The sequence below is a fragment of the Vombatus ursinus genome, unplaced genomic scaffold, assembly GCF_900497805.2.
Source record: "Vombatus ursinus unplaced genomic scaffold, bare-nosed wombat genome assembly UNPS02015175.1, whole genome shotgun sequence".
Classification (NCBI taxonomy): Eukaryota; Metazoa; Chordata; class Mammalia; order Diprotodontia; family Vombatidae; genus Vombatus; species Vombatus ursinus.
This window is the reverse complement of record NW_020954953.1, coordinates 16,656,495-16,667,048: the sequence shown is the minus strand read 5'-3', so window position 1 is coordinate 16,667,048 and position 10,554 is coordinate 16,656,495. Positions and strand designations below refer to the sequence as shown.

Below are 10,554 nucleotides of genomic sequence, written 5' to 3'. Positions count from 1 at the left end.
TCTTAGAGTCAATTTCAGCCTCCTCATCCATCACATCTAGACAGGAGTGAAAGTCCTTACTCTCACTACTTTCTCTCTTTACTCTCTCAAGAGGGTTAGTGAATCTCTGCTAACAACTAGGAGCAGACACAAGGGGCCAAAATTTTCCTAATCTGGATCATCTGCCCTTGTATACTTGGAGATAAGTAATTAAATTTCTCAAATTCCCACCTTTAAAAGAACCTGAAAACCAGAACTTAAAATAGAAGACAGTTTCTCGAGAAACAGCATGTGTGTAGAAACATAGATGAAAGAGAAAACTGACAAAACCTTAGATCAGTGAATTTAATAGAAACTTTGCAACTTCTCAGATCTTTTCTTTCTTTTTTTTAAAAAAAGAAATATTATTGATATTGTTTATTTTTGTATCCCATGAATATTCAGTACATTCAAAGACCTTTTTTTATACAACATGCATTTAAAGCATATGTTTAACAATCTATCTCTCTATCAACTGTATGTAAACTATGGTATGTAAACTATAGGGATACAGCATGATGTAATATGGTGATTCTCAAAATGTGGCCTGGGTACCCCAGGAGGTCTCCGAGAGCCTTTCAGCAGGTCCACAAGGTCAAAACTAGTTTTATAATAATAAGAGGATTTAATTTCTAATGTGGTAAATGTTGATAGATATAACCTACATAAACCAAAGCTCTTTTTTTGAATTATTTGAATTATTGAGTCCTCAATAATTTTTAAAGAGTATTAAGGGGTCATCATTCCTTGGATGCAGCCTGTGCTTGGTTTCAGTCAACCTCCTCTTTGGGACCCCCTCGAGGCAGGGACAGCTCTACTCCCCTTGCCAGCAGGAAGCAGTTTCAGAAGCCAAGACCTTCGCCCCTTACCCCAAAAGAATTTGGGTCCCATTTGTTTGAGGGGGGAATGATGAGGATGGGATCTAGACCTTAAAAAGGAAAAACCCTGGACTTTCCCAATGGTGGTCCACTTAGGCTATAATCCCATCAACTGGCCTTTCTTTGTAGCTACACCTAATCTCCAATTCTCTGTTGCCCTTAACCTAGACTAGACTGTCCTATGTCCCCCAACAACTTCCCACCCTTAATCCTATCTGGGTTCCATTCTCCAGTTCTGGAGTTCTATTACTTTATAGACTACTTGGCCACTCCTAGATCCCTCCCATAGTCTTTCTGTATATAAAGCCCATCTTGTCTCCATTAAGATGCTCGGATTCTTATAATTTAGCCATTACTCAGATTTTTACAATCTAGCCAATAGCTCACAGGTGCTCAGATTCCTTAAGAGTCTGGCCAATATGGCAGATCTTTAATAAACCTTGTCTTTGGCTGGGAAAAAAAAAAGAGTATTAAGGGGTCCTGAGAACCAAAAGTTGGAGACCCTCTGGAATAGTTGATATAACCAGGAAGATCCAATCCTGCCTCTGATATGTATTCTCTGGGTAAGTCACTTAATATCTCAATCCTCCCAGCAGTGCTCTAAGGCTGTAAATTACTGACAAGCAGCCAATCTCTGCATCAGTGGGGAGAGAGAGACAGAGAGACACACAGAGAGTGAGAGAGAGAGAGAGAGAGAGAGAGAGAGAGAGATTCCATACCCAAGAGCTTTTCTCACCAAAGATATCACTGGTCCAGACTACAAAAAAAAAAAAAAAAAAAAAAGTAAATTCTTCTGAATAAAAGACTCTTTGTTCTAATAGCTATTTAAAAAAATTTTTAAATCTCAAATCAACTTTATTGGATTAAACAGCTTAGATTTATACAGCACTTGGTCACAAAGCCCTTCTACATCCATTATATCAAGTGATCTTGCGAATGTAGGACAAGTTGGGTTTTTTGTTTTGTTTAGTTCTAACCAGCTCTGTGGTTTCTTTGGTATAGGAAGCTCTTGGTGATGAAATTTCTCTATCAATACAGATCAGCACATTTCAGGAACTTAAGGTTTTAAAAAGTTGTCTTAACCTCTCAGAGGTTAAGTGACTTGCTGTTGATCAAACAGTCAGTATGTGTCACATAAAGAATTTGAACCTTAGCCTTCCTGATTCCAGGTCTCCTCTCCATCTCTATGCCATACTCTCTTTTTCTGAGTAAGCATTAACTCTCCCATTTTGAAGACAAGAAAACTGAGACTTAGAAGTTGATTTGCTCAATGTCACCCAACTAGTAAGCAGCAAAAAGGTATTTCAAGTTAACAGTTCTATTTAGGAGAACTAACAAACTAACTAACTTATTTTCAGAACAAAGGACAGTGGGAACAGATGCTGGGAAAAGATGCAACTTGAGCACAGACAAGTAGTACATTTTTTCCTATTCAAATATAGTCAATTTCACTTTTAAGAAAATTGTATCATTCAGTGCTGGTTGCATAAAGTGCTCTTCAATATTCTTCTTTAATAAGATATGCACGATAAACAGCTTTGAGTTTTTTGATTAATCTATAGTGCCAGCCTTTGGCTTCCATCATCTCTTGATTCCAAACTATCATTTCCTAAGTAATTGTTTACATCCTCCCCACGCCCAATTTTTTTTTTGCCTTTGAGGCAATCAGGATTAAGTGACTTGCCCGGGGTCACACACCTAGTAAGTGTCAAGTGTTTAAGGCTGGATTTGAACTCAGGTCTTCCTGACTCCAAGGCCAGAACTCTATCCACTGCTCCACCTAGCTGCCCCCATGCCCATTTTTGTGTTGATTTTGGTAAATGTCAAAGTATATGTTGATGCAGTTTGAAAGATCTTATCACTTTCTTCATAGAATCTCTCTGCTTCATCTTCTGCAGTGGCTGATGGTGTTTAATCTGTAATTATATCCATGATCATCTCTGTCCTTATGCTCATCATGAGGACTGTTTGCCATGGTCACCAAGTATCCCATGAAATGTAACTACTAAGAACATAATGTTCCTCCGGTGTTCTCACTCACAGTGCTGGGAAGAGTCTATGAACTGTCTTTCCATTTAGCTGTGAATTCTTTATTATCCTCTAGCTTCATTTGTAACAAAAATCTCAATACCATCAAGTTGCAGACTAATCATAATATGATTTGACTGTTAAAAAATATGGTCAAGTTAAGCTCCCCTGGTACCACACCAAGTTGTTGATCACTGAACAGAAATTGTGTGCCAACAGTCAAATTAATATTTGTAGATGGTCTAAGAACTGATTTTTATCATCCTTTTCCACCTTTTCCATCACTCTGCCACCCTCATGGTGGAAAAAGTAGTCACACAAGACTTAGGAGCTATTTTGTATATTAATCCATTTCATAGGTTGCTATGGTCAAGTAAAAGTATCATCTGGAGTAGGCATCAGGGCATAATGGATAGAGTGTTGGAGGAAAATCAGGAAAATCTGGATTCAAATCCTGCCTCAGACACATACTGGCTATATGACCTTTGGCAAGTCATTTAAACTCAGCCTCAGTTTCTTCATTTTAACATGACGATAGTAATAACTGTAGCACATGCATTACATGGTTGTTGTGAAGATCAAATAAGATAAGACATACAAAGAGCTTTTGACACCTGGAAGCATTATTTAAATACCAGTTATAAGAATAAAATTATTATTATTATCATCACTATCATCATTCAACCATCTGACAATAGGTCTCTCTGTACATAGCTGGGCTGGTCCTCAGAGGATAGGTAGTCAATATTACGGAGAGAGTAGTTGACACCTTTCTGGCTGGGTAAGAACTTGTGGACACAGGGTCATCTCCACACCTCAATAAGATATCATGGCAGGACTTTAGCTTGAACACAAATAACTACAAAACCAAATTCAAATGCCAAATGGGTAGTTCAGACGATGAGTTCTTTGGGACACTCAACTTTTTTTTTAAATTTTCTTTGTTATTGAGACTCAATGATCAATAATCACAAACATTTTGCTACATAAAGAACAAGAAAGGATTGTTTAAGAAAATGTGAACCTCTGTTAAAAAACGGTTTGACTTGTTAAGGACACATATAAAATTTATATAAAATTTTTAAATGTAGTCTATTTGTATCTCCTTCTGGAGTCCTAATTGTTTTCTTTTGCATCTGTGATTTCATCGGTATAAGAAACTCCCAGATAAGAGCACTCCCTCTATCAAAAAGGTAGGTCTGTTTTCTGCAACTTACCATTCCATCTTCTCCTATGCCTTAAAATCCCTAACATTTTTCTTCATCCTCACCATGACATCCAATTTTTTCATCCCTCACTTCTTTACCAGGACATAACCCCATGCACTAGTTACACACGCTTCTTTGCCATATTTCACCTCCCTGATGACTGAGTTCAACTCTATTTTGTCTTCAACACCCAAATCCGATTCTCCCTTATCCTGACCCTATCCCTTGCCAAGCCCCGACCTTGAATTATTTCCATCATACACCTCCTTCATTCCTATTCATGTGCTACAAAATGGAGATGGAAAAAAATTACAAAACCATTCTTATTGGGTCCACTACAAATCTGTTAAATCATTTTGATTACACTCTCACTGTAGTAAGGCACACTTTTTATACCTTCCTAATTGATTTCCTATCTCACTGCAGCAGCTATTCCAAAACTCTTCATGCCTCCTCAGATCTTGGCATGTTTACCTTCACAACATCTCTCACGCAGCCACCCCTGCCTTGTGCAATCCCTCATCGCCTCTCTCCTGGACTACTGAAATAGCCTTCTGATTGAGCTTCCTGCCTCATGTTCCTCCTCTTGCTAAGCCATCTTCTGCTCAGCTTTCAAAGGTCTTCTTGAAGTGAAAGTCTGGACGCCTCTGCACCAGGACCCCTTCCAAGGGCTCCCTATTACCTCCAAGATCAAAGCCAAAATTGCTTGTTTGGCATTTAAAGCCTTTTACAGTCTGGTCCCTTCTTGCTTTTCCAAGTTTCTTTCACTTTACTGCCCTCCAAATACTCTATGATATAGTGACTTGCTTTTCCTCACGCAAGATCTTCCACCTCCCGCCGCACATCCTTGGCTTTGCCTGGAGGTCCTCCATGCATGAATGGAAAACTCTCCCTCCCTCCCGTCTTCTGCATCGTAGCTTCCCTAGACTCCTATAAGACTTAATTAAATCCCACCTTCTATCGACCTTTCCCAGCCTCCACCCCAAAGTCCCTTCTCCCTGAGATTACCTTCCATTCCTATTGTCTATAGCTTTAATTTACTACTTGCTTGTAGCTGAAGTAACAACGTACTCTGAGGGTGAGCAGGGAGGCAGAGTGTGCCAGGCAAGATAAATCACTGCCATGGCCTCAAGCACCACATCCACTCAGACTCAGATGAATATAGCCAAGGACCCTTAACCCGAGAACGCTGGGAATAGTAGTGCTTCCTCTCTGCCACTATCCCAGACTACTAGCCTTGCTTCCAGCCCCACAGCCATCACTGAGGAAGGCAATGACTGTGGAGAAGGACCTCCTTTCTTCACCATCATTAACACCACCAACTGCTGACAATTGCCACTGATCAACACATAAGCCCAAGAGCTCCAGGAGTGGCAGCATCCCCCAGACCTCAGGTCCTGCTTCTAGCTCACCCCCTTCCATCATCCCAGGAAATATCTATGGACATGGAATGTGGGACCTACTTCTGCAAGTGCTGCAACCTCATTTTGGGAAAGAAATTTCTCATCACCAAAGTCCTCAGCACTCTCAAATGGTTCCAAACTATAAATAGATAACCGATATTTATCAGTTGAAAGTGAAGAATATGCATTATCTTATGCATTACTACAGCACCCTTAAGACCATTGGGACCTTGCTATTTGACTTGTAGCTTGAGTCTTCCTGTGTGTGTTTTGTGCCCATTAGAACGTGACTCTTTGAGAGCAGCGCTGTCTTCCTTTTCTACTTGTATCCCTAGTACTTAGCCAAGAACTTTGCTCATAGTAAGCACTTAATGAATACCCATTCATTCATCCATCCACCCATCCATCCATTCATGTTGTCTCCTTCATTTGATGTGAACTCTTTGAAATAGTGCCTGGAGTATAGTAAACCCTTAAAATGCTTGTTGACTGATGGAGCTGCCTAGGGAATTGAGAAGAAAAGTGATTTGTATAGGGTCACAAAGCTACTACATGTCAGAGGCAGGACCTGAACCCAGACCCAGGTTCTAAGGCCAGCTTTCTATCCACTCTGGCACTTCACCTCTCTTTTCATTGATGCTTTCTTTCTTTATATATACAATTACCAATTAACCTACATTTCCCCCTCAAGCAGAAGGTCCCCCTCATAACAAAAAATCATAGGCAACGAAAACAAATCAATAATATAAACCATGTCTGATCATTTCCAATTCATCACCTTTCACCCAAGAACTGGGAAGTCTGTTTCATCATCAGTCTTTTGAATTCTTAGGAATTCACACTTTGAATGACTCACTCATCCTTCATATCTGAAGGCAGATTAGACCCTGAAGTGGCCTTAGGTCTTTTGTAGTGCTCTCTTTTTTCTGATTTTTTTTTCTCTTAACAGGTGATGATGATGATGATGATGATGAAGGTAATGCTAATTTTCTGCTTGATGGTCTGTTCCGCTTTTGGTAAATATGTGTGCCCCTCAGTACAGAAAGGAGAGGACCTCCCTCTGGTTCTCCCCAGCACTCATTCTGGTAGCTGTCAGCAGTAATCTGGCTTCTGGATTTCACACTTCTCTACTCCCCCAGCCCAAGTTAACTTTAGGGGGAATCTATATCCTGAACTAGAACATTTTTGAAAGCTCCTTTTTAGTCCTCTTTGTTTTCAGAGCAAACACTGCCCAGAACAAGAATAAGCTCTGCATGGTTTTTCACAGTTAAAGTTTCTCACTTCTTTTACAGACAGAGGAGTGATGGAGTCTTTGATCTGAACTGACATCTCTGAGAGCCAAGAGCCATAGCATTGCCTGCCACTGACATGGGGAGTATTTCTGAGTGGACACTTCCTTTAATCATCCCGTACTTTTCCATGAAACCCCCCAAAAAATAACAGTACTCATTTCAGGGACTCTTTCTGGCATTCTCTTTTCCATTGGAAACTATGCCTTTTTAACTGACATAAGCTAAACAAATCGTTGGTTTTTTTTTTATGACTATTCAAGAAGCCAAGAATATCCGTTACTCCCTTAAATGTTTTTGAGTTTTTTCATGGTTTGTTTTTAAAATGCGTGCTGAGTGCCAGACAATTAAACAGTCATGGTAAGTGTTTTATATTAACAAGATACGTGAGAACACCAGGAATTTAATTTATGACAGTGACAAAGAAGTTCTATGAAAGGAAGCCTTTGTGTTGTCGTTCTTGTTCATGGGTTTTGGAGGTTTTCTGATTGCTGTCTTTAACAAACAAAACCACAATAATCAAAATCAGTTATGACAGAGGGGAATACTATGAATAATTATACATGATCAATCATGTAAAACATATTTCCATATTAGTCATGTTGTGAAAAAAGACCAAAAAACACCCCCAAAATTGAAAAATAATATATTTTGATCTTCATTCAGACTTCATCAGATCTTTCTCTGGAGGTGGATAGCATTTTTCATGAGTCCTTTGGAATTGTCTTGGATCATTGTACTGCTCAGAATAGCTAAGTCATTCACAGTTGATCATCATATGATATTACTGTTACTGTGTACAATGTTCTCCTGGTTCTGCTCATTTTACTTCGCATCAGTTCATGTAAGTCCAGGTTTTTCTGAAATCCACCTGCTCTTCATTTCTTTTAGCATAATATTGTATAGTCATATACCACAGTATAGTCATATACCACAACTTGTCCATTCATGCCCCAATTGATGGACATTCCATCAATTTCTAATTCTATGCCACAACAAAAAGATCTACTATAAATATTTTTGTACAAATAGGTTCTCCCCCCCCCTTTTTTTTTTAATCTCTTTGGGATATAATAGTGGTATTGCTGGATCAAAGAGTATATATGGTTTTATAGCCCTTTGGGCATAGTTCCAAATTGCTCTCCAGAATGGTTGGCTCAGTTCACAACTCTGCCAACAGTGCATTAGTGTCCCAAATTTCCCATGTACCCTCCAACTCAATGGGGCATTCTTAAAGAGAAGAGAGGAGCTGTCATGTAAATGAAGTGGCTAGCCTTAGCAAGAAGCATCATCTCATCCTCTAAGACAGAGCAAAGGAGAAGATAACAAATGATAGTGTTAAGGGTTTTTGGGAAACAAGAATAGAGGATTTGAGAGAGCTAAGGGGGGAAGGGAAGGTAACAAGCATTTATTAAATCACTTACTACATGAGCAGACTCACCATGTTAAGCATTTTATAAATATTATCTCATTTGATCCTCACAACAACCCTGTGAGGTAGGTGCTATTATTATTCCCATTTTACAATTAAGGAAACTGAGGCAGACAGCGGTTAAGAGACTTGCTCATGATAACACAACTAGGAAGTGTCTGAGGCTGAATATGAACTCAGAGTTTTCAGCACTCAATCCTCTGGCCACTTAGTTTCCTGTCCATGTTGAAGCTAAGATTGGACAGCTTCAATATCATCAGTTTAGAGATGGAGAAGTAAGGGTGGGGTGGTAGATAAGGCAGTTGAAGACAGAGGAAAAGATTCAGAACAGGTGCTTTAAGTAGTGTAACGGAGAATAAAATAGACAGTAATAAAAGGATTTCCATGTAGCATTGAGGACCCAGTTGGGATTTAATAATATTAATTTGTAGTGGACCCAATTATCAGGTTCATGACTTCTTCTAGCAATGTTCAGCAGCTCAGGTAATGGAAGAGTGAAGGGAGATGATTGCAGAAGGTTGGCAATTAGCTGAATGGTTGTTAGGACAAGGGGATAAGTCATTCAAGGAGAGAAGACAGTGTATTGTTGAACTTGTTAACCACAGGATCAAGACTAAAGGGAGGAAAGTTAGGAGAGGAGGAGAAATGGACTTGGAGAAACAAGAGGGTTGGAGGCTCTAGAGGTGGTGGTGGTGAGGATGGAGAATGGGTTAGAAGCAGAATCTTTAAAGGAACAAGGAAATGATTGCCAAGTAAGATTACAGTGAAGCTTATAACTATTACACAAAAGCTACCATCACGAACCCTAAAAATGTGGTCACCAAGCTGTCATGTTGATAATTCCAAGGAGCTTCTGGGAAATACTCAGAGACACCTACCAGTTAGTGATGCTATATGACTCCTCTATCTGGGGTCACCTCTGAGAAGGCCAATGCCATCTCTGTCTGAATTCTAAGACTGGCCTTTCACTGCTTCCAGAAAGCTCCAGAACTGCTCACAGAAATATCCAACTACAATTTGATTTCAAGAATTCTAGGACTGTCCTAGAATATGAGAAAATAACTGGACTTTGAAAAATGGAACTATTAGAAGATTATCTTTTGCCTGGATGGTGCCCTGGTATTTGCCTCTTGGATGGTGCCCTGGTATTTGCCTCTGGTCCATCATTACTTCAAAAATCCTCAAAACAGAGTGTTCAGCATTGTTGGGTCCGACAATCCAGAGGCACAGTCTGTTGCTGGCGATATTTTATGGTTAGAGACTACCAATGCAGATACAGCCTGTGAGAGGCCTCAGTCTTTATTAGGATGACTGTTTCTAGAAAGCAGTTTTGTTTTGATGTTGGTGGGGTTTTTTTGTTTTGCTTTGTTTTGTTTTGTATACGCCCTCAGGATGGCCCCAGATCATGAGAAGGTTTGTCCTGCCCCATTAAAGCAGGGGTGGGGGCTGGGGGCAGCAAAGCATTTAAAGAAGGGAATTACAAACTAGTATATGCAGTATACACAGAAATCCTGAGGATAGAACCCAACAATATAAAAACAAATCTAAACACTGCAATAACCAGGCGACAGTTAAGTACATGAACGAAGTGAAACTGGGTAACACATCAAAGCCTACCTGAGAAGATCAGGATGTTACACGGATACACAAAAGTATGAGGAAGTGATGCAGGACCATGAGAAAATACATCAGTCAGAGAAAACAAAAAAACAGAAGCAGCTCCTGAAAAATATGCTGTTGGAGATTAGGAGAGTAAGAAGAGAGATTACAGTAAGATTCTAGGTGTGGACAAGAATACCTCTGAAGAGGAAATGCTTCTCAGAAGAGAGCCTTAATGAGACATCCCGATGAGAAATATGAGACCAGTGCTGAAAACAAGAAAGAAGAAAAGAAGAAATTCAAGGAAGTTAATGAAGCCTTCACTATTCTTTCTAATCCCAAAGAAAAAAAGACTTGATATAACAGTGGGCAAGACCTGGATGTGGAGGGCACAAACATGGACATTTTTGGTTTCATTGGCTTCAAAGCATTCTTCACTGACCGGGGCAGGGGATTTGTTTTGAAGCATTAGGTCCAGATAATTTTTCCAGTTTGGCTAAAAGAAGGGGGAATTAAAAACAAGTCATTCAGAGCCCATAGAATGCTGATGTGCTCATTTTTATTTTGAATATGTACATAATTAGGCTCATCCACTCATCAAGTCTACTTATACTTAGAGCAGTTTCATTTTCTCAATTGGAAACCTCTATGTTTGTGAGTGGTGGTGGAGGAGAGGGAGCCAATACTGAAAATAGGAAC

The 10,554-nt window shown here is 39.6% G+C and overlaps 1 pseudogene; it reads left to right on the top strand.

Annotated features, from left to right (window-relative positions):
• The first annotated feature begins 8,954 nt into the window (after nt 1–8,954).
• Nucleotides 8,955–10,327, top strand: LOC114031452 (annotated as a pseudogene).
• Nucleotides 10,328–10,554: the final 227 nt, after the last annotated feature.